General features: G+C 51.8%; 1 non-coding gene across 1 annotated transcript; it reads right to left on the reverse strand.

Moving 5' to 3' along the window:
* Positions 1 to 22284: 22284 nt before the first annotated feature.
* On the reverse strand, positions 22285 to 22356 carry trnae-cuc (transfer RNA glutamic acid (anticodon CUC)). Its single transcript has one exon. It is a non-coding gene; the product is annotated as a tRNA-Glu (tRNA).
* Between the last annotated feature and the right edge of the window lie 312 nt (positions 22357 to 22668).

A 22668-nucleotide genomic window follows, 5' to 3' on the forward strand; every position in this document is an offset into this window, starting at 1 on the left:
AAGCATTTTCTTCGAGGACCTAACGGAAGCGGCATGCAGGAGGAGACTCAGATTGAGCCGTGAGACGGTGGGCCATTTATGCAACCTAATGGCGCACCTGGCACCATGTGGAACGGGGGGAGGACATGACATACTAGTGAGCGTGAAGGTCACGGTCGCCCTAAATCTTTTCGCGACCGGCTCCTTCCAGTCGCCGAGCAGGGACCTTTCTGGAATCTCTCAGGCATCCGGACCGTTACCGACGGCCAATATGCCGTCGCGGGACGATACATCGATTTCCCGGAGGACCAGGCTGCCAGGGTAGCGCAATTCGCCTCAGTGACCGGGATCCTGATGGTCCAAGGCGTCGTGGATGGGGCGCACGTCAACCTGCGTTGCACCGATGCGGAAGAGGGACATCTTCCTGAACAGGAAGGGGACATACTCAATGAACGTCAAGGTGGTATGCGACCACAGAATGCAAATAATGCACGTGTGCGCCCAATACCCGGGCAGCATGCATGACGCCTTTATACTGGCGCAGTCCTTCATCCCCGCAATTTCCGAGGGGCACCTCCCCCGGATGAGGGGTTGATTGCTGGGCGACAGGGGTTATCCATTGCGGCTGTGGCTGATGACGCCTATACGGAGGCCACAGACCAACGCGGGGACCCGCTACAATGAGGCCTATGCTGCAACCAGGGCTGTCGTGGAGAGGTGCTTCGGCCTCCTTAAAATGATATTCCGGTGCCTGGACCGCTCTGGCGGCGCTCTACAGTATGACCCCGACAGGGTCGGAAGAATCGTAGTTGCATGCTGCGTCTTGCACAACATCGCCCAACAGAGGGGTGATGTAATGGAGGAGGAAGAAGCAGGTGAGCCCGATGAGGGCATCGACTTTGAACATGAGGATGAGGATGAGGAGGAGGTGGAGGATGAGGAGGGCGAGGATGGGAGGGCGGTGGGGCACAGATACCACCTGGGTGCGGGATATGGCCGGGAGGCCGCACAATGCCACCGGCTGGGACAGCGGGCATGCGAGGCGTTGATTGCCGCCCGTTTCTAGGGGGAGGGCATCGTTGTTCAGGGCACTTGCACCGTTGACCCCGCGCAAAGGCACCACCCAGCATCCCCACCCACCTCCCGCACCATCGCACAACCCTACCACACACGGCGCCACGCTCATGTAACCCTACACCTGCGGCACCTCGTTACTGTCGTTACACATTCACTTCCGTAAGCGGGTGTGAACAGTGCCATGTTGGATGATGACAACCCGCTCTGCGATGAGCTGTGAGCTACAGATTGCTACTGAATGTCTGACTCATGGCCATATCTGAACACCCCCACCTCAGTGTCCCCCTTATGCGTCACGGACACTCCATCACATGTCCATGTGGGGCAGCGGACGTCAGAGCACTGAGAACGACGGCATGTTTGAGGTTGTGGGGGAGCGGGGGGGGGGGAGGGGGGGGGGGGCACATCCGGCCTCACCCTTGCAATGATTTTCGAACACCATCGTCACCGGGCACCCTCACGCCCCCCCCCCCCCCCCCCCCCCCCCCCCCCCCAGGCACTGGACCTAGAGCAGACGCATGTAGGTTTGGTGTAACAACTTTAATTGTGACATTGAAAGACACGTGCCCTAATCTGTGCCCTGCACCCGTGCCAACTTACTCCGTGTCTAACTTTTTGGCCTTACGGGCCCTACCACTACGTCTAGATGTTTCCCCAGATGCTACATCAGGATCACGTTGGTACATCCCAAGGTGGGGCCTCAGCCCCCCCCCCCCCCCCACCCCGGGCGTGGGCAAGGGGCTTGTGGGGCCGGGTGGGGCGTTGTCCGGGGGAGGAGTGTCAGGGTACTTACCCTCGTTGCCCTCGTGAGGATGTGCAGTTTCTTCCTGCACAGGTCTCCCGTGCTGGGGATGTGCCCCACAGCGCTGACCGCCATCCCGACCTCTCGCCATCCCCGCCTCGCGGTGCTGCACGGCTGCCGGTGTCCACCTCTGGGGAAGAGGATGGCCCGGCGCTCCCCCACAGCGTCTAGAAGTGCCTCCAGATCGCTGTCCCGGAAGCGGGGAGCCGCGCGACGGGGCTCATCCATCTCTGACCTCGGTGTCTGTGTGCTGATCCGCGCACTTCCTCTTACACAACACGGCATCATCCTGGCGTCACACGGTGACGCCGCTGGTCGTTTGCCACGCCCACCGTGTTTCTCGCGGTGCCGCTGCTGGCCACTTTTCTGCCACTAAATTGGTCGTGGCGGGGGCCTGTTCGCGCCGTCGTGAAACGTGACAGTGTTCACGACTGCGTGGGCACTTAGTCCCGCGATCGGAGAATCGCCCCCCTGATCTTCAGTCAAGTTGAATATATTTAGGTCGAAACAATTAAAATGAGCTTTTTCCTCCAGTGTAAATTTGAATTCAGCACGGACTCAGCTCAGATATGAGGTTGGCTCTGAGCAAACACAACGTCTCAGTCAAGTTCTTGAGTTCTCTGTCACAATTGGCATGACGCATCCTAGGATAAAGCAGGAGGGGAAAATCAGCCAGTGTACCTGACCATGATCATCACCCGATGGTCCTTCCTGAACTGGGTGAGAATAGAATCCCTACCGTGCAGAAGGAGGCTATTCGGCCCATCGGGTCTACACCGAATCATGTCCCGCCCTATCCCTGCAACCCCACAACCTAACCATCACAACCCTGGACACTAAGGGCAATTTATCATGGCCAATCCACCTACCCTGTACATCTTTGGACTGTGGGAGGAAACCGGAGCACCCGGAGGAAACTCACGCAGACTTGGGGAGAACGTACAAACTCCACACAAACAGTCACCCAAGCCTGTATTTGAACCCGGGTCCCTGGCGCTGTGAAGCAGCAGTGCTACCCAGTGTCCTACCGTACCGCCCAACTGTGCTACTGTGCCGGTTCATGTGGATATCACCAAGGACGAATAGATGTGAAACACTTCCTAGTGGAGTAGCTTGCTCTCATTCAGTCAGCAAAGGGCAATCACTTAGGTGAAGGATTGGAGAATGACTCAGAACCAGTCACCAGCTTCAGCAAAGAATAAGAGGTGACAATTGATGAGTTGGGTGCTCTGGATCCGTGGAACACATACAGGCCACCAACACTTAAAATAGTGCAACACTATTTTATTAAGCTAGAAACTGTTGAACATACTTTCACTGTGGGTTAACACAATGTTAGATTAAACTAAAGACCTATGCCTGTCCGAACCAGTCTATGCACTCAGCACATGGTGAGGACCTGTGCTGTAAGCTGTAAGCTCTGTCCTTGCAGGAGGCTGCATCCCGAATGAGCGGGAACTCTGGTGCCCCCTGTCTTTATAGTGAGTGTGCTCTAACTGGTGATCGGCTGCAGTGTTGTGTGTGTTGATTGGTCTTGCTGTGTGTCCATCAGTGTGTGTGTATCTGCACCATGATATACTGGTGTATATCATGACATCCCCCCTTTTATAAAAGAATGTATGTGTGCGGCAATAAATAATGTATGGTGAGAATGTTCCTAACTACGTGTGGGGTGTGAAGACATATTTACAGGATTACGTACATGAGAACTAAGCTATTTACATGGGAAGGTGCCTGGTGCAGAGAAGCAGTATGCAACAAGAGTAACGAGATCAACACTATATACAAATCAGGGAAACGATCAAACAAAGCAACGAAACAATTCAGAGAGCCTATAAGTCCGCAAAGTTCATAAATTAAGTCTCTGAGGGGGCGACGAATTCTGGTTGACCGTAAGGGTGGCACACCACTCATCGTCTGGATCGATGCTGTATACCGATAGAGGCTGGATTCTTTGCTTCGGGGACACCCTGTTTTTTGTAACGATACCGATTCAAAAAGGTGTCTTCGGGTAGTAGGTCCGCATCGGACTCGGTGACCGTGGGTTGAATGGCCCGGACATTCCTGCGAGTCTGGCCGGAGAGATACGAATTGGCAGGCCGAGCCGATCTGCATAAAGCAGCATAGTGTCCAAGTTTGCCATATCTCAGGCATTGTCGGGATTTGGCAGGGCATTGCCGCTTGAAGTGGGCGGAGCCACAGTTGCCGCACGTTGTAGTGTCAGTACGTTCGCTGTGCCACCGCACATGCGCGGTGCGGCCGTACGTGATGTGCAGTACGTTCGTCGACATCGCCGTCCCCTCGTTCGCTGCGCACAAGCGTGGGAGTCGGTGAAAAGCGCGCGAAATGTCCACCCTCATCCAGGCTGAGGCCCTGGAGTTGCTCGATTGCTTGGACCCGTTCTGCCTCGTGGGGACCTTGCCGTGCCGTTTCAGCAGCTTGGATGTGGGAATACCAACTAGTGGCGTGTTTGTGTAGCACGCAGGTCTCGATGGCGGTCGCTAGCTGCTTTACCTTGAGGAGCTGCTGGTGTAGGGGGTCCGACTGAACACCAAAAACAATCTGGTCACGTATCATGGAGTCGGAGGTGGGCCCGTAATTACAGGACTGCGCAAGGGTGCGGAGGTGGGTGAGAAAGGACTGGAAAGGTTCATCCTTACCCTGTAAATGCTGTTGGAATAAATAGCGCTCAAAACTTTCATTCACCTCTATGCTGCAGCGAGTGTCAAACTTGAGGAGGACTGTCTTGAATTTTGATTTATCTTCATCATCAGCAAAGGTGAGAGAATTGAAAATATGGATGACATGTTCCCCGGCCGTGGATAGGAAGAGACCGATCTTCTTGGTGTCCGAGGTATCTTCCCGGTCTGTGGCTTCCAGGTAGAGCTGGAAGCGCTGTTTAAATATCTTCCAGTTGGCCCCCAGGTTACCGGTGATGCGGAGCGGCGGCGGCGGGCAGACGCTGTCCATTTTGCAGGATGACTGTATGCTGGTGGAAGGCAGATCACTTGCAGGTAGGTCTAAGAAGTTCTAATATCCCTCAACTCCTGGTACCATGATGTGTTGGGTGCTCTGGATTCGTGGAACACATACAGGCCACCAACACTTAAAATAGTGCAACACAATTTTATTAAGTTAGAAACTGTTGAACATACTTTTACTGTGGGTTAACACGATGTTAGATTAAACTAAAGACCTATGCCTGTCCAAACCAGTCTATGCACTCAGCACATGGTGAAGATCTGTGCTGTAAGCTGTAAGCTCTGTCCTTGTAGGAGGCTGCATCCCGAATGAGCGGGAACTCTGATGCCCTCTGTCTATATAGTGAGTGTGCTCGAACTGATGATTGGCTGCGGTGTTGTGTGTGTTGATTGGTCTTGCTGTGTGTCCATCAGTGTGTGTGTATCTGCACCATGATATACTGGTGTATATTGTGACAATAATGACCACAATAAAAAGTGGTTTAAGATCCCTAACTGTTTCCTTGCCCTACTTAATGGCGCTTGCATTTGGGTGAGCTGGAGTAGCTGTTATGAACTCTTTTCGTTTTGCTTTTGAATTGCAATGAGTTCTCAATTTCCATGCTGTGTTGCACTTGCTCTCCCAATCATTCCACCTCCAGGTACATCAGTTTGATTTGCAGATTGAACGGGTTGTTTTAGTCAAACATAAAAGCTATTGGGATAGATTTAAAGGTTACCCATCACTCACTGTAATAACCAACAGAGAGGTTTCTTTTTCTTTTCCTCTTTGCGACTGTGGTGTCTGATTGACGGTAAGTTATCAAAAGATGTGCTTTGTAAAAGGAGAGCTCCTTTATTACACGGCTTTAATCAGCCTTCCATAATTGTTGGAGGTAGCACGGTGGAAGTAAGTGTGGAGTTTGATTTACTGCTCCTTCTGGAGCAGTTTTAATAATTCGGTAATTTCTGGACATTGGGATTGACCCTTCAGCCCCGTGATACTATAACACAAATGTCCGTAGACCCAATAGCTTTGTCATTCAACTGGGATAATTGCATTGCAGATAACAGTGCTCCATACCTCCTGAGTGGCTCCTCAATGCATCCTATTAATGGACCAGGTACCATATTCTCTGGCCCCATCTGATTCTCTGGACTTCGGGGGCGAAATTCTCCTACCCGCCCCGCCACATTTCTGCCCCGACCGGCCGGCGGGAGTCTCCGTAACACCGGCCGGTCAATGGGGTTTCCCATTGTGGGGCAGACCCACGCCGTCGGGAAACCCCCGGGCGCCGGCAAAACGAGACTCCCGCCGGCGGAGAATGATGCCCCGGGTCCAGGAATAATGTGGATGAGAATTGGCGCAGTTCTTGACAAACAGTTCCAGACACTATGGACTTTGCGGTGGACCAAGGGGATAACTCTTCAAGAGAGCTGCCCACAAATCCATCAGAGGGCCAACCTCCACACCCTCCCCCCTTTTCCGTCAATCCAAGACCTGCCCACCCCATCCCCACTAGAAACCCTCCGTTCCTGGAAAGTTAAAACCTGTTGGCTGGGTTTCAAACCCCTCAGATCTTTAATCTGCAAGCCTTTCATTCATATCTCTGTGAAATTTTACCAGGCTGTGATTGACAGCTTCCGCGCACACTCAGCTGTCTGCATTGTTCAATTCATCTCCCTTCAGGCTTGAGTGGCTTTGAAGTAACCAGCTGTGAAACTAACCAGTTAAGTGCTTTCAGTGCTCTCACTTCCTCTTTTTCACTGCAGAAAGTACTTAACTGCATTTGACGTGGTCCTACCAAATGCCGGCCCGATAGCGGGATTTTCTAGAGAATCTCTCGCAATCCTCACCATGCTTGAATTTGCATGGCGAAGAATTGTGACTCACTCCCAGCTTTCGCGCAAATCAGGTTTGATTCACCTCCGATGGGAATCGGAGAATCTCGGCCCCTATTTTGAAGACAAACAAAGAAGTTCTGCCCAGTGACCAGGCCAATATTTGTCCTTCAACCAACATCACTGAAAACAGATTTTCTGCTTAATTGCATATTTCTGTTTGTGGGACCTTGCTGTGTGCAAATTGACATCTACTTTTCCAATATTACAACAGTAATTACAGTTCAGAAAAGCACATATTTAGCTGTGAAGTGCTTTGGGGCAACCTATGGTCATGAAAGATTTTAATGAAATGCAAACCACATAACTAGGGAAATGGAGAGGTTTTTAAAGTAAATAAGGGGGGGCAAGGAACCAAATTTGGCAAGACATGGTCAATCAAAGAGTTGAAACGAAGGAAAAGAGAAAGATATCAATATGGAAAAAGATAAACAGACCATGACAGGTAGGGACAGCCAGAGAGAACAAATCTCAGAGTAAATCAGTAGATGAGGCTAAAGGTTACAAAAATAATAATAGGACAAAATGAAAGGCTCTGGGCTGGATTCTCCACTGTTGGGATTCTCCGTTGCGCCAGCAGCGCACCTACGCCCGGGGATTTCCCAAAGGCATGGGGCTGCCCACAAGAATCCCATTGGCCGGCTGGTGGAACGGAATATCCAACTTCCGGCGGGAGCGCGCCACTCCGGAAAACTGGGCGGCAGGACAGAGAATCCTGCCCTCTGTTTCTGAATGCTGGTAGCTTTCAAAACAAAACAGATGAACTGATAGAACAAATAGGAATAAATAAGTCCAATCTGATGGCCATTTCAGAGACATGGCTGCAGGATGAAATAGACTGGGACCTGAATATAAAGGGTACATGACATTTAGGAAGTATAGGAAACTAGGAAAAGGCGTAGTGATGGCTCCGTTAATGATGTATTAGCATAATAGAGAGGGACAACCTAAGTTCAGAAAACCAGGATGTGGAAGCAGTTTAGGAACATAGGAATCGGCGTAGGCCCTTCAGCCCCCCAGGCCTTGAAGTGTTGGGTACTCTGCTACACAGACGAACCAACACGGTTGCAAATGGTACAACGCAGTTTTATTTCAAACATCTATTTACACTGGTAAACTGTTAACTGAGGCTCGATCATGACCCGTGATTCTGTGGACCTATTCCTAATTCTATCTTGTAGTGGCACTCAGCACATGGTGGATGTCTGAGTGGCTTGCAATGAGCTCTGTGCCCTGAGCCTTCTCCTGCTCGAGTGCCCAGGAAGTGTCGTGTTCCCTGTTTTGTACTGTGTACGCTCTTGCTTGTGATTGGCTGTCGTGTAGTGTGTGTGTTGATTGGTCCATTGATCTGTCCATCAGTATGTATGTATGTGGTATGATGTTCACCTGGATATCATGACATTCCTCCTTTTTTACAAGAATATGTGCCTCTGTGGTCATAAATAGAGATGTGTACTGAGTGTAGCTAAATGTGTGAGTGCAATATCTACAGCATGTACATGGGGCTAAACTATATACAAGAGGCGATGTTGGGTGCGACATAACAACAAGCTTGTACCATAAACAAAGGGAAATGTAGAACGACAGAACAAATTCCTGTAACGATAAAAACAGAAACATATTACCACAGCGATAGTATGAGTTCAATGTGCAAACAGTCTCATAAGTCCAGTCTAGTAGGTGGGCGACGAATTCGGGCCGACCGCCTCAAGGGTGGGTCTAGAACTACCGGCTGAGGAATGGGCCTGGCCACGGGAGACGACGGAAGGGGCATGGTGGCAGGCTGCTCCACAAAGTCGATATCAGAAACAACAGGAGGGCGCGGTGTCGGTGTAGGTTCCCGTAGCGAGCGTGGAATTAGGCGAAGAGCCCGGCGATTGCGCCTACGAATGGATCCATCAGGCATGCGAACCAGGAAGAGCGGGGAGCCACGCGTCAGAGATGTTTGGCAGGTGCTGACCAGCCACCTTCGTCTCCAGGGGCCAGGGCCGGAAGATTAGTTTCCCGTGTGTCATATGCCCTCTTCTGGCAAACGCGCTGCTGTTGCATTCTGTGTAGTACCGGAGCATGGTTGGTTGTGGGTACCAGAATGGAAGGCACAGTGGTCCTGAGGGCGCGACCCATTAACAGCTGGGCTGGTGAGAGGCCAGTGGCTAGTGGGGCCGAGCGATAGGCCAGCAGGGCGATGCAGAAATCTGATCCGGCAGCAGCAGCCTTGCAGAGGAGCCGCTTAACAATGTGAACGCCCTTCTCCGCCTTTCCATTTGACTGGGGATGCAGAGGGCTGGACGTCACATGTGTGAAGCCACACGAGGCAGCAAAGGACGATCATTCCTGGCTGGCAAAACAGGGCCCATTGTCTGACATGACAGTCATCGGAATGCCATAGCGAGCAAAGGTGTCTTTGCAGGCCCATATGACAGCGGACGATGTGAAATCGTGCAGGCGTATGTCCTCTGGATAGTTGGAAAAGTAATCAACGACGACCACATAGTCCCTGCCGAGCGCGTGAAAGAGGTCGACACCCACCTTCACCCAGGGGGACGTCACCAGCTCATGGGGCAGAAGCGTTTCAGGAGGTTGCGCCGGTTGAAACCTTTGGCAGGTGGGGCAGTTGAGCACCATATTGGCAATATCATCACTGATGCCCGGCCAGTATACCGCCTCTCGGGACCTCCGTCTGCACTTCTCGACCCCCGGATGTCCTTCGTGTAGTTGGTCGAGGACCAGCGTGTGCATGCTGTGCGGAATCACAATCCGGTCCAGCTTTAGGAGGACACCATCAATGACGGCCAAGTCGTCTCGGACATTGTAGAACTGCGGGCACTGCCCTTTGAGCCACCCTCCCGTCATGTGTCGCATCACCCGTTGTAGAAGGGGGTCAACCGCAGTCTCTTGGCGAATACGGGCCAGACTGGAGTCGTCAGCTGGCAGATTTGCCAATGTGAAAGCCACCTGCGCTTCGACCTGACAGACGAACCCCTCCGAATCTGGCGGTGTGCTCACTGCTCTAGATAGGGCATCCGCAATGATAAGGTCCTTACCCGGGGTGTAGACCAGTTGAAAGTCATACCTCCTGAGTTTAAGTAGGATGCGCTGGAGGCGAGGGGTCATCTCGTTCAGGTCCTTATTAATGATGCTGACCAGGGGGCGGTGGTCAGTCTCAACGGTAAACCGGGGGAGACCATACAAGTGATCATGGAACTTGTCTATCCCGGTTAGCAAGCCCAGGCACTCCTTTTCGATCTGCGCGTAGCGGTGTTCTGTGGGGGTCATGGCCCGCGAGGCGACCGGGGCCCATGACGCAGTGTCATCCCGCTGTAGGAGCACCGCCCCAATGCCGGACTGGCTGGCATCAGTCGAAATTTTGATGTCACGCGATGTGTCGAAAAACGCCAATACCGGTGCTGTGGTGAGCTTAAGTTTGAGCTCCTCCCATTCCTGCTGGTGTGTGGGCAGCCACTGGAACTCCGTGGACTTCTTGACGAGGTGGCGCAGAGCCGTCGTGTGGGAGGCAAGGTTGGGAATGAACTGCCCCAGGAAGTTGACCATGCCTAGGAAGCGTAGCACTGCTTTCTTGTCTGCCGGCTGCGGCATGGCTGTGATGGCGCTCAGCTTGTCTGCATCCGGACGGACCCCTGACCGGGAAATGTGGTCCCTCAGGAACTTCAGCTCGGTTTGGCCGAAAGAACACTTGGCTCGGTTGAGGCGCAGGCCGTTTTCCCGTATGCGCGCAAAGAAGCGCTGGAGACGATATATGTACTCCTGTGGTGTGGTGGACCGGATGATGACGCCGTCCACGTAGACGCGCACCCCTTCGATGCCTTCCATCATCTGCTCCATGATCCTATGAAAGACCTCGGATGCCGAGATGATGCCAAATGGCATTCGGTTGTTGCAGAACCTGCCGAAAGGGGTGTTGAAGATGCACAGCTTTCGGCTGGACGGATCCAGTTGGATATGCCAAAAACCCTTTGAGGCATCCAGTTTCGTGAAGATTTTAGCCCGGGCCATTTCGCTTGTGATCTCTTCCCGTTTGGGTATGGGGTAGTGTTCCCTCATTATGTTGTTGTTGAGGTCTTTTGGATCAATGCAGATCCGGAGCTCACCAGAGGGCTTCTTAACACACACCATGGAGCTGACCCATGGCATGGGCTCCGTGACCCGGGATAGGACCCCTTGGTCCTGGAGATCCTGCAGCTGCTGCTTGAGGCGGTCTTTGAGTGGCGCTGGGACCCTGCGAGGTGCGTGAATGACCAGGGTGGCGTCTGGTTTGAGCCGAATTCTGTAGGTGTATGGCAGTGTTCCCATGTCCTCGAATGCCTCCTGGTTGTGGGCGAGGAGCGATTGGAGCTGTGCGCTGAACTCTGCATCCGGGAAGTCAGATATGCCGTCTGGAGAGAGTGGACTCGTTGCACGAGCCTTGCATGCCTGTGCGCCCAGCAGGGAGTCCTTCGATGAGCCGACTATCTCGAACGAGAGTGTGGCCATGTGTGTGTGTTGTGTGTCACCTGGAGCTGGCAGGATCCCATAGCCGGGATAACGTTCCCGTTGTAGTCGACCATCCTGCAACGGGACGGCCAAATTGGTGGTCTGACCTTCAAGGCGTAGAAGGCTGACCATGCTATGAGGGTGGTGGAGGCGCCAGTGTCCAGACGGAATGTTATCGGTGATCGGTTGACCATTAGGGTGGCACACCATTCATCACCCGGATTGATCGTGTTAACTTGCACCGGCTGGTGGGTCCTGGCTGGAGACATTCGGTTCCCATCAATGACCGCAACACGGAAGGCGTCCCGGTCATCTGTGTCACTGGTCTGGATATCGCCTGGGCACGACTCGTAATAAGGAGGCTGAATGGTCCGCACGTCCCTGCGAGGTTGTCGGAGTTGGGGAACATTGACAGGTTGAGCTGCTCGACAGCAGGCAGCGTAGTGGCCCACCTTGCCACAGCGGAGGCATTGTCGGGTTCTTGCGGGACATTGCCGCTTTAAATGTACGGCTCCACAGTTGCCGCACATCGTGACGTCATGGCGTTCGTTGCGCCACTGCGCATGCGCAGTTCGGTCTTGCGTCGAGCGCGCCTGCGCATCACGTCCCTCAGTGCTGCCGTAGTTTTTTGCGCGCACAAGCGCGGGAGGTCTCAAAAAGCGCGCGAAATGGCCGCCCTCGTCCGGGCCACGTGCCGGGAGGAACTCAATCGCCTGGACCCATTCGGCCTCGTAAGGCGCCTGCCTCGTCGATCCGGCCGCATAGGACCCCTGCCGCGCCGATCCGGCAGCCTGAAAATGGGAGTAGCGGCTAGTTGTGTTTTCATGCAGGACACAGGCTTCGATTGCGGAGGCTAAGGTGAGGCCTTTAATTTTTAAGAGCTGCTGGCGTAGGGTGCCCGAGTTGACCCCAAAAACGATCTGGTCCCGACTCATGGAATCGGAGGTGATGTCGTAACCGCAGGACTGTGCGAGGATACAGAGATGCATAAGGAATGACTGAAAGGGCTCATCCTTACCCTGCAGGCGCTGCTGGAAGAGATATCTCTCGAAGCTCTCGTTGACCTCGACGTTGAAGTGTTGTCGAGTTTGAGAAGGACCGTCTTGTATTTGGATTTGTCCTCGCCTTCCACGAACACCAGGGAGTTGTAGACATGGATGACGTGTTGACCTGCCGTGGTGAGGAGGATGGCGATCTTTCTGGTGTCTGAAGCGCTCTCCTTTTCGTTGGCTTCCAGAAAGAGCTGGAAGTGCTGTTTGAACAGCTTCCAATTAACGCCGAGGTTTCCAGCGACTTGCAGCGGCTGTGGTGTGTTGACGGTGTCCATGGCGCAGGATGGCAGATTCCGGAGGATTTGTCGGTAGGTACCAAAGTCACTCCTGGTACTATGAAGTGTTGGGTACTCTGCTACACAGACGAACAAACACGGTTGCGAATGGTACAACGCAGTTTTATTTCAAACATCTATTTACACTGGTAAACTGTTTACTGAGGCTCGATCATGACCCTTGATTCTGTGGACCTATTCCTAATTATATTTTGTAGTGGCACTCAGCACATGGTGGATGTCTGAGTGGCTTGCTATGAGCTCTGTGCCCTGAGCCGTCTCCTGCTCGAGTGCCCAGGAAGTGTCGTGTTCCCTGTTTTGTACTTGTGGTAGTATGCATTAGGGGTCATGTGGGACTGTGAAGCCGTGATGTCATTGGCTGACAGATCCCAGGTCCTGGTTGGCTGTTGACCTCTAGCTCCGCCCTGAAGGCGGAGTATAAGAACCAGGAGTTCTCCCCCGAAGGCCAGTCTGCTACTGAACTGCGGGGAACAAGTCACGCTTAATAAAGCCTCATCGACTTCATCTCTATTCGTCTCTCGTGAGTCTTTGTGCGCTACAATTTATTAAGCGTGCTTAAAAGAACTATGGAGCTCAGGATCATCCCGGAATGCCTGAGGATCAGCCCCAACGCAGTGAACTCAGCAGCAGTTTTCAAACACTGGCAGACTTGTTTCAAGGCCTACCTCAGAACGGCCCCCGGCCGGGTCACAGAAGACCAGAAACTACAGGTCCTGCACTCGAGGGTAAGCCCGGAAATTTTCCCTCTCATCGAAGATGCAGAGGATTTCCAGACGGCGTTCGCAGCACTAAAAAGCATCTATGTTCGCCCAGTGAACCAGATCTACGCACGCTACCAACTCGCAACGAGACGGCAAAGTCCCGGAGAATCGATAGATGAATTCTACGCCGCGCTACTAATTTTGGGACGGGCCTGCAGCTGCCCGCCGGTAAACGCGATGGAACACACGGACATGTTGATGCATGATGCTTTTGTGGCTGGTATGAACTCTTCCCAAATCCGCCAAAGACTTTTAGAAAAAGAGTCGCTAGGACTCTCAGAGGCACGGGCCCTTGCAGCCTCACTAGATGTGGCCGCGCGAAACGCCCGCACCTACGGCCCCGACCGCGCGGCAGCCCCTTGGGCTCCGTGGACCCCCGTCGCGACAAACCCACCCCTCCCCCCACCCCACAGGCTTGCGCGGTTCAGACGCCAAGTCGTCCCGGGGGAGCCCGCTGCTATTTCTGCGGCCAGGCGAAACACCCCCGCCGCCATCTTGGGACCCCCCAGCCATGTGCGATGCATGGGGGTGGCCATTTTGTCCACCCCCGCCGCCATCTTGGAAGGCAACAACGGACCCCAGTGTCGACGGCTCCACGGGGTTCGAGGAAGACGCTCAAGCACTACGATCGCGTCTGGCCTCAATGACGTTGGACCAAGCACGGCCCCGGACGCTCCAGACGACGACAACAACGGTGCTGATAAACGGGCACGAGACACCATGCCTGGTCGACTCCGGGAGCACGGAAAGCTTCATCCACCCCAACACGGTAAGACGCTGTTTTTTGACCATCTGTCCCAGTGCGCAAAAGATTTCCCTAGCTGCAGGATCCCACTCCGTACAGATTAAAGGCTTGTGCATAGTGACCCTAACGGTGCAAGGGAGGGAGTTTAAGACCGCAAGTACACAGCCTTCGAGGCAGACGGGCGATTATACCACTTCCTAAGGGTCCCATTTGGCGTCACAAACGGGGTCTCGGTCTTCCAACGAGAGATGGACCGAATGGTTGATCAACACGGGTTGCAGGCCACGTTCCCGTACCTTGACAACGTAACCATCTGCGGCCACGATCAGCAGGACCACGACGCCAACCTCCAAAAATTCCTCCAGACCGCTAAAGCCTTGAACCTCACATACAACGAGGACAAGTGCGTGTTTAGCACAAACCGGCTAGCCATCTTGGGATATGTAGCGCGCAATGGGATAATAGGCCCCGACCCCGAACGCATGTGCCCCCTCATGGAATTTCCCCTCCCGCACTGCTCAAAAGCCCTAAAACGCTGCCTGGGGTTCTTTTCATATTACGCCCAGTGGGTCCCCCAGTACGAAGACAAGGCCCGCCCCCTAATACAGACCACGACCTTCCCTCTGTCGACAGAGGCTTGCCAGGCCTTCAGCCGCATCAAAGCGGATATCGCAAAGGCCACGATGCGCGCCATCGACGAGTCCCTCCCCTTCCAGGTCGAGAGCGACGCCTCCGATGTAGCTCTAGCGGCCACCCTTAACCAAGCGGGCAGGCCCGTGGCCTTTTTCTCCCGAACCCTCCACGCTTCCGAAATCCGCCACTCCTCAGTGGAAAAGGAAGCCCAAGCCATAGTGGAAGCTGTGCGACATTGGGGGCATTACCTGGCCGGCAGGAGATTCACTCTCCTCACGGACCAACGGTCGGTAGCCTTCATGTTCGATAATGCACAGCGGGGCAAAATTAAGAACGACAAGATCTTAAGGTGGAGGATCGAGCTCTCCACCTTCAACTATGAGATCATGTACCATCCCGGAAAGCTGAACGAGCCGTCCGATGCCCTATCCCTCGGCACATGTGCCAACGCACAAATTAACCGCCTCCAAACCCTCCACGAGGACCTCTGCCACCCGGGGGTCACTCGGTTCTACCACTTTATAAAGTCCCGCAACCTCCCCTACTCTGTGGAGGAGGTCCGTACAGTCACAAGGAACTGCCACATCTGCGCAGAGTGCAAACCGCACTTTTTCAGGCCGGATGGTGCGCACCTGATCAAGGCTTCCCGTCCCTTTGAACGCCTTAGTCTGGATTTCAAAGGGCCCCTCCCCTCCACCGACCGCAACATATACTTCCTGAACGTGGTAGACGAATACTCCCGTTTCCCCTTCTCCATCCCCTGCCCTGACATGACAGCGGCCACAGTTATTAAAGCCCTTAACACCATATTCACACTGTTCGGTTGCCCCGCATACGTCCACAGCGACAGGGGGTCCTCCTTTATGAGTGACGAGCTGCGCCAGTTCCTGCTCAGCAACGGTATAGCCTCGAGCAGGACGACCAGCTACAACCCCCGGGGGAACGGGCAAGTAGAGAGGGAGAACGGCCCGGTCTGGAAGACCGTCCTACTGGCCCTACGGTCCAGGGACCTCCCAGTTTCACGGTGGCAGGAGGTCCTCCCGGACGCTCTCCACTCCATCCGGTCGCTACTGTGTACTAGCACTAACCAAACGCCCCATGAGCGCCTCCTTGTCTTCCCCAGGAAGTCCTCCTCTGGAACGTCGCTGCCGACCTGGCTGGCGGTCCCAGGACCCATCTTGCTCCGAAAACATGTGTGGGCGCACAAGTCGGACCCGTTGGTCGAGAGGGTTCGCCTCCTCCACGCGAACCCGCAGTACGCTTACGTGGAGTACCCCGACGGCCGACAGGACACGGTCTCCCTGCGAGATCTGGTGCCCGTCGGCAACACGCACACCCCCCCGACACCAATCACCCCCTCCCTGCCACCGGCGCACCCCGCGAGCGCCCCCTTCCCGGGAGGATTGGTCCTCCTCCCAGGTCCGACCAGAAGTGAAGCTGAAGCAGAAACCGTAAGGCTCCCGGAGACGACAACACGGGAACAAGCACCACCACTGGGGCCGAGACGATCGACAAGGATGACCAGACCGCCCGACCGACTCGTGGCATCGATGTAACACTACAATGTTGTGGACTTTAACGAGAACTCTTTCCTTTTCCCCCTTTTACTGTAAATAGTTCAAAACAAAAAAAAAACCTCTGTACATGCTGTGATGACATGCAAATGTTTTCCTCCCAGGACCAGGCTTGTAAACCCTTACCACCATACGAAGCACCACCCCGCCGGGTTCATTTTTAACAAGGGGTGAATGTGGTAGTATGCATTAGGGGTCATGTGGGACTGTGAAGCCGTGATGTCATTTGCTGACAGATCCCGGGTCCTGGTTGGCTGTTGACCTCTAGCTCCGCCCTGAAGGCGGAGTATAAGAACCAGGAGTTCTCCCCCAAAGGCCAGTCTGCTACTGAACTGCGGGGAACAAGTCACGCTTAATAAAGCCTCATCGACTTCATCTCTATTCGTCTCTCGTGAGTCTTTGTGCGCTACAGTACTGTGTATGCTCTTTCCTGTGATTGGCTGTCGTGTTGTGTGTGTGTTGATTGGTCCATTGATCTGTCCATCAGTATGTATGTATGTATTTGCTATGATGTTTTCCTGAATATCAAGACAGGCCTGACCCGCTATTTAATGAGATTGTGGTTGATCTGTTTGGGTAGAGGTGAGAAACGATTAAGGGGAGAAGTCACTTTTGGGACTGGTGTACAGGCCCCGAACAGTAACCGCACTGTAGGATGGGGTGGAGGGGAAGAATTAATGGGAGCTTGTCAGAAAAGCACAGAAATAATCATGGGGGATTTTAATTTCAAGGCAATACACCAGCAGCATTGTTCTCCAGTTTCATATCAGTACCTGTTTCATCTACTTTCTTCATTTGTTGTGCCAGATAAGAAGATATTAGGGCAGAAAGCAACCTTGTCCCTTTATATGTCCCTTTTCTGTTAATGACAATCTTAATGGACTTCCCCAGCCTTTTTCCCGTTGTTGTGCAACCCTTTTCTCGTCATTTACTTAATCAATGCCGTTTTTAAAGCCATGGTTGAATCTGCCCTCACCACACTCTGAAGCCGTGCATTTCAGATCCTAATCACTCGCTGCGTAATCAAAGTGGCCCAATGGATAAACTGCTGGATCTACTTTACACATTGGTTACCTCATTTACTAGTGTTTGGAAGAGTGAAAATAGGAACAGAAGCTGGCCTTTCAGCCCCCGGAGCCTGTTTTGCCATTCAGTTAGATCATGGCTGGTCTGTACCTCAGCTTGGCCACCTTTACTCTATATTCCTTGATGCAAACAGGCTGACCTGTTTGCAACTTCAACCCCACATTTCTGTCATGATATGCAGACATGCAGATAAGGATATACAGACAGGCACAGACAGGCAGCTAATGAACACAGAGAACAGGACATGACCAATGAGCAGGCAGGACACTCAGGGGTGGCATCTCACTATAAAAGGCACGAGGCACTCACACTCCGCCTCTTTCCACTGATGAACATCTACAGAGTGAGTCAGGGTCTATGTACAGTATCACACCTCCAGCATGTGGCTAAGAGCTAGTCTGGTTCAGTCAGAGAGTAACCACACTTAGGTTAGCAGAGAGTCGAACTCATAGAGAACTGTGCTAACTGTGCTACTGGTTCAATAAATCAGATTGAACTAACTTCAAGGTCTGGAGTATCTTTTGGTTAAAGCTGCATCCAGCTGCAGCCTGTGTTATCCCAGTGTATATAACACAACACACTTGTTGAACAAAAATCTGACGATTTGCTCTTGAAACCTTCAATCATTCCCCAGTCTCCTCCCTCTTTCTGAGGAAAGAATTTCAGATGGATTAGATTAAACTGAAATCATGGACATATCAGCTGAAGAGGAGTCCATTTGGACCCTGCTGCTCACGCTGGTGCTGCCTCTATATCGAACCCCTCCATTCTGATCCTATTTTCCTCTTCCTCCAAGGCAATCTTTAATATTTTTCTGCCTTGTATTTATCTAATCCATGTTACATGTTGTGATTGAATCCGTTCCAATAGCCACTCATCGTAATACAGTCTATATCCTAATAAGTCTTTGGATATAAACACTTCTTCTAATATTCCCTTCACGCTTTGAGGACTAATCCTAAATCTCTACCCGCTAATCTTCCTAACCTTTTGAAGAACCAGAATAATTGAGTCACAGAACAATGAACCATTCAGCTAACAGCTCTATGCTGATCAATCCCACTATAAATTCAAAGGAGTAAAAAAGAGATACCGAAGAGATATCTCCCATCTGGGAGATATTCTAAAAATAGGAGCGGTACTGTGGCACAGTGGTTAGCACTGCTGCCTTGCAGCGTCAGTGACCCGGATTTAATTCTGATCTTGGGTGACTGTATGGAATTTGCACTTCCTCCCCGTGTCGGCGTGGGTTTCCTCCGAGTGTTCCGGTTTCCTCCCACAGTTCAAATATGTGTAGGTTAGGAGGATTGGCCATGTTAAAATTTCTGCTTAGTGTCCAAAGGTTAGGTGGGGTTACACGGATAGGGTGGGGGAGTGGGCATAGGTAAAAGGCTGTTGCAGACTCGATTGGCTGAATGGCCTCCTTCGGCACTGTAGGGATTCTATGGATTCTATGAATTGCATTGCATGTGTAAGGGTAGTCAAAGGAACGAGAGCCCTTTAAAAACAACTGCAGGTAATGGTTCTGATGAAAAGAAGGAAATGACAGGCTTGTCGAATAATTATTTCATGTTGATCTTCACGGCAGAGAAGGAGGATAATATTCCTGGGAAACTAACAATGAATCAAGGATTGGAACGCACTGAAACTCACGTAATCAGGAAAACAGTATCATAAAAATTGTGGCATTAAAGACTGGCAATCCCCAATTTCAGCTGGGTTCCATGCCAGGAGGTTTATGAAGGCGAGAGAGATATTTGCAGCAGATTTAGAAATAATCTTCTCTAGGTCTCTCGATTCAGGAATTGTCCACATAGATTGAAAAATTCCAGATATAAAGGGACAAATGAGAGAGAGAAAAACAAGGAAAAGATGGACCTGTTGTGAGGATGGTACACACAAGTACAGCCTGAGCTTGACAGCTGGTTTGTGATGCAGAGCAAGGCCATCAGCGCGGGTTCAATTCCCGTACCGGATGAGGTTCTTTACGAAGGTTCCACCTTCTCAACCTTGTCCCTCGTCTGAGTTGTGGTGATCCTCAGGTTAAATCAAGGGCGGCAAGGTAGCACAGTGGTTAGCACTGTTTCTTCACAGCATCAGGGTTCGATTCTCGGCTTGGGTCACTGTCTGTGCGGAGTCTGCATGTTCTCCCTGTGCCCTGCATGGGTTTCCTCCCTTCGGGTCCAAAACGTTTAGATGGGGTTACTGCATTACCGGGATAGGTTGGAGGTGTGGGCTTAAATGGGGTGCTCTTTCCAAGGGCCGGTGCAGACTCGATGGGCCGAATGGCCTCCTTCTGCACTGTAAATTCTATGATTCTATGAATTCATCTCCTCATTCACCAGGCTTTGTCTCCCACAGTCTTGTGTTACTACGGTGTCTGCCTGTGTGTATATGTGCATGTGTGTGTGGAACCAGCAATTGAGAGATCATCTGTCTCTATCTTTAATTCCTACAGCTTGTAATTTATACTTCACAGACAGTTACAAGGTTAGTTCTGACACAGTTCACTTGCCTGAACAGAGGAAGCTGCTGCAATCCGTTACCCTGCACTCCTCACTCACAGCTAAGCAATCCTAGGTTCCCCCGCGTGAGCTTTCAGTGTACTGCCGATACGCTGAGCATTAGGGACTTAACAAAAGTTGTTCTTTACGCACATTCCATCCTCTTCCGCTCAAACACAAAACTATTGTGCAACACCATTTATGTATCAGAATTCTGAGAATTGGCTTGAAAGGACCTGCAGTATGTCTAACCTCTCTTCCGTCGCAGTAATAATAGTATGCTAATCGAGAGAACAATTTGGATCACATCTAAAGCAGGAGTGAAAGTGAAACCTTGTATTTCTTGTACTTTGAAGATATAAGCCTGGAGGCGTTACCAATAATTAATTGAATTAGGAAGAAGATTTGTTGAACTGTAATTAATGCGTTGGGACCAGGGCTGTTCACAGATTAGACTAATATATAATGTGTAAGGGGAAATGCAACGAGACCTGGGTGTCATGGTGGAACAGTCGCTGAAGGTTGGCATGCAAGTATAGCAGGCAGTGAGGAAAGCCAATGGCATGCTGGCCTTCATAGCAAGAGGATTTGAGTATCGGAGTAGGGATGTCTTGCTGCAGTTATACAGGGCCTTGGTGAGGCCACACCTTGAGTATTGACTGCAGTTTTGATCTCCAAGTTTGAGGAAGGACATTCTTGATACTGAAGGTGTCCAGGGAAGGTTCACCAGACTAATTCCCGGGATGGCAGGACTGACATAGAATTATAGAATTTACAGTGCAGAAGGAGAACATTCGGCCCATCGGGTCTGCACTAGCCTTTGGAAAGAGCACCCTATCGCCACCTTATCCTTTAACCCCATCTAACCTTTTTGCGGACACTAAGGACAATTTAGCATGGCCAAACTACCTAACCTGCACATATTTGGACTGTGGGAGAAAACTGGAGCACAAAGAGATAACCCACGCAGACACAGGGAGAACGTACATGCTCCACACAGACAGTGACCCAAGCTGGAAATCGAACCTGGGACCCTGGAGCTGTCAAGTAACTGTGCTAATCGCTGTGCTACCGTGCCGCCTCTATGGAAAAGACTGGATCGACTTTGCTTGTACTGGAGTCCAGAAGAATCATAGAATTTTACAGAGCAGAAGGAGGCCATTCAACCCATCGAGTCTGCACCGGCTCTTGGAAAGAGCACCCTACCCAAGGTCAACACCGCCACCCTATCCCCATAACCCAGTAACCCCACCCAACACTAAGGGCAATTCTGGACACTAAGGGCAATTTATCATGGCCAATCCACCTAACCCGCACATCTTTGGACTGTGGGAGGAAACCGGAGCACCTGGAGGAAACCCACGCACACACGGGGAGGATGTGCAGACTCCGCATAGCCAGTGACCCAAGCCAGAATCGAACCTGGGACCCTGGAGCTGTGAAGCAATTGTGCTATCCACAAGGCTGCCCTAGTGCAATTTTGATCACGAAGGGCAATTTAGCGTGGCCAATCCACCTAACCCGCACGTCTTTGGACTGTGGGAGGAAACCGGAGCACCCGGAGGAGATCTCATAGAAACATATAAAATCCTGGTGGGACTGGACAGGCTAGATGTGGGAAGAATGATCCCGATATTGGGGATGTCCAGAAAGCTGTTGGGGCCAGTTCGTTGGATATATTCAAGAGGAAACTGGGCGTGGCCCTTCTGGGTAAAGGAATCAAGGGGTATGGGGAGAAAGCGGGAGTGGGGTACTGAATTTCCACAATCAGCCGTGATCATATTGAATGATGGTGCAGGCTTGAAGGGCCGAATGGCCTACTCCTGCACCTATTTTCTATGTTTCTATGTAACAAACTCCAGAAATGAGCTGTAACCCAAGTTCTGGCCATCTGCACTCACTTTATCCTCACAGTCAGGAGCTTGAAGTAAGGTTGGAATGGAAGCAATTGAAGCTTCAAGGCTACTCCAAAGATTTTTTTAAAGATTCTTTCATCGGACATGGGCATCACTGTGACAAGGTTATCATTTGTTACCTGTCACTGTTTGTCCTTGAGATCAGTAAAGATTCAACCACATTGCTGTGGGCCTGGAGTCACAAGTAGGTCAGATGGGTAAGGGTGGCAGATTTCCTTCTCTACTACAGCACTGCACTGCAGGAACTCACGAAGGCTCCTTCAATGCACCTTCCCAACTCATGACCTCTACCACCTGGAAAGACAAGAGCAGCAGACACATGGAAACACCACCAACGAAGAAAGAACAATACAGCACAGGAACAGGCGCTTAGGCCCTCCAAACCTGTACCGGTCATGACTCTAACCTTGGCCAAAACCCTCAGCAATTCTTTGTGCCGTATTCCTCTATACCCATCCCATCCATATTTTTGCCAAGATGCATTTTCAACGCCGTACAAAGCGTCATTCCCTGACCGGGAATCAAACCCAGGCCACGGCGATGAGAGCACCGAATCCTAACCACAAGACCACCAGGGAAACATACACCACCTGCAATTTACCTGGCTCCAGATTTATTTTTATTCGTTCATGAGATGTGGGTGTCTCTGGCTGGGCCAGCATTTATTGCCCATCCCGGAGAGCATTAAAGAGTCAACCACATTGCTGTGGGTCTGAATTTACAGTTAGGGCAGACCAGGTAAGAATCATAGAATCATAGAATCTACTGCAGAAGGAGGCCATTCGGCCCATCGAGTCTGCACCGGCCCTTAGAAAGAGGACCCTACTCAAGCCCACACCTCCGCCCTATCCACGTAACCCCACTTAATCTTTTTGGACACTAAGGGCAAT

Source organism: Scyliorhinus torazame, chromosome 19 (assembly GCF_047496885.1).
Source record: "Scyliorhinus torazame isolate Kashiwa2021f chromosome 19, sScyTor2.1, whole genome shotgun sequence".
Classification (NCBI taxonomy): domain Eukaryota; kingdom Metazoa; phylum Chordata; class Chondrichthyes; order Carcharhiniformes; family Scyliorhinidae; genus Scyliorhinus; species Scyliorhinus torazame.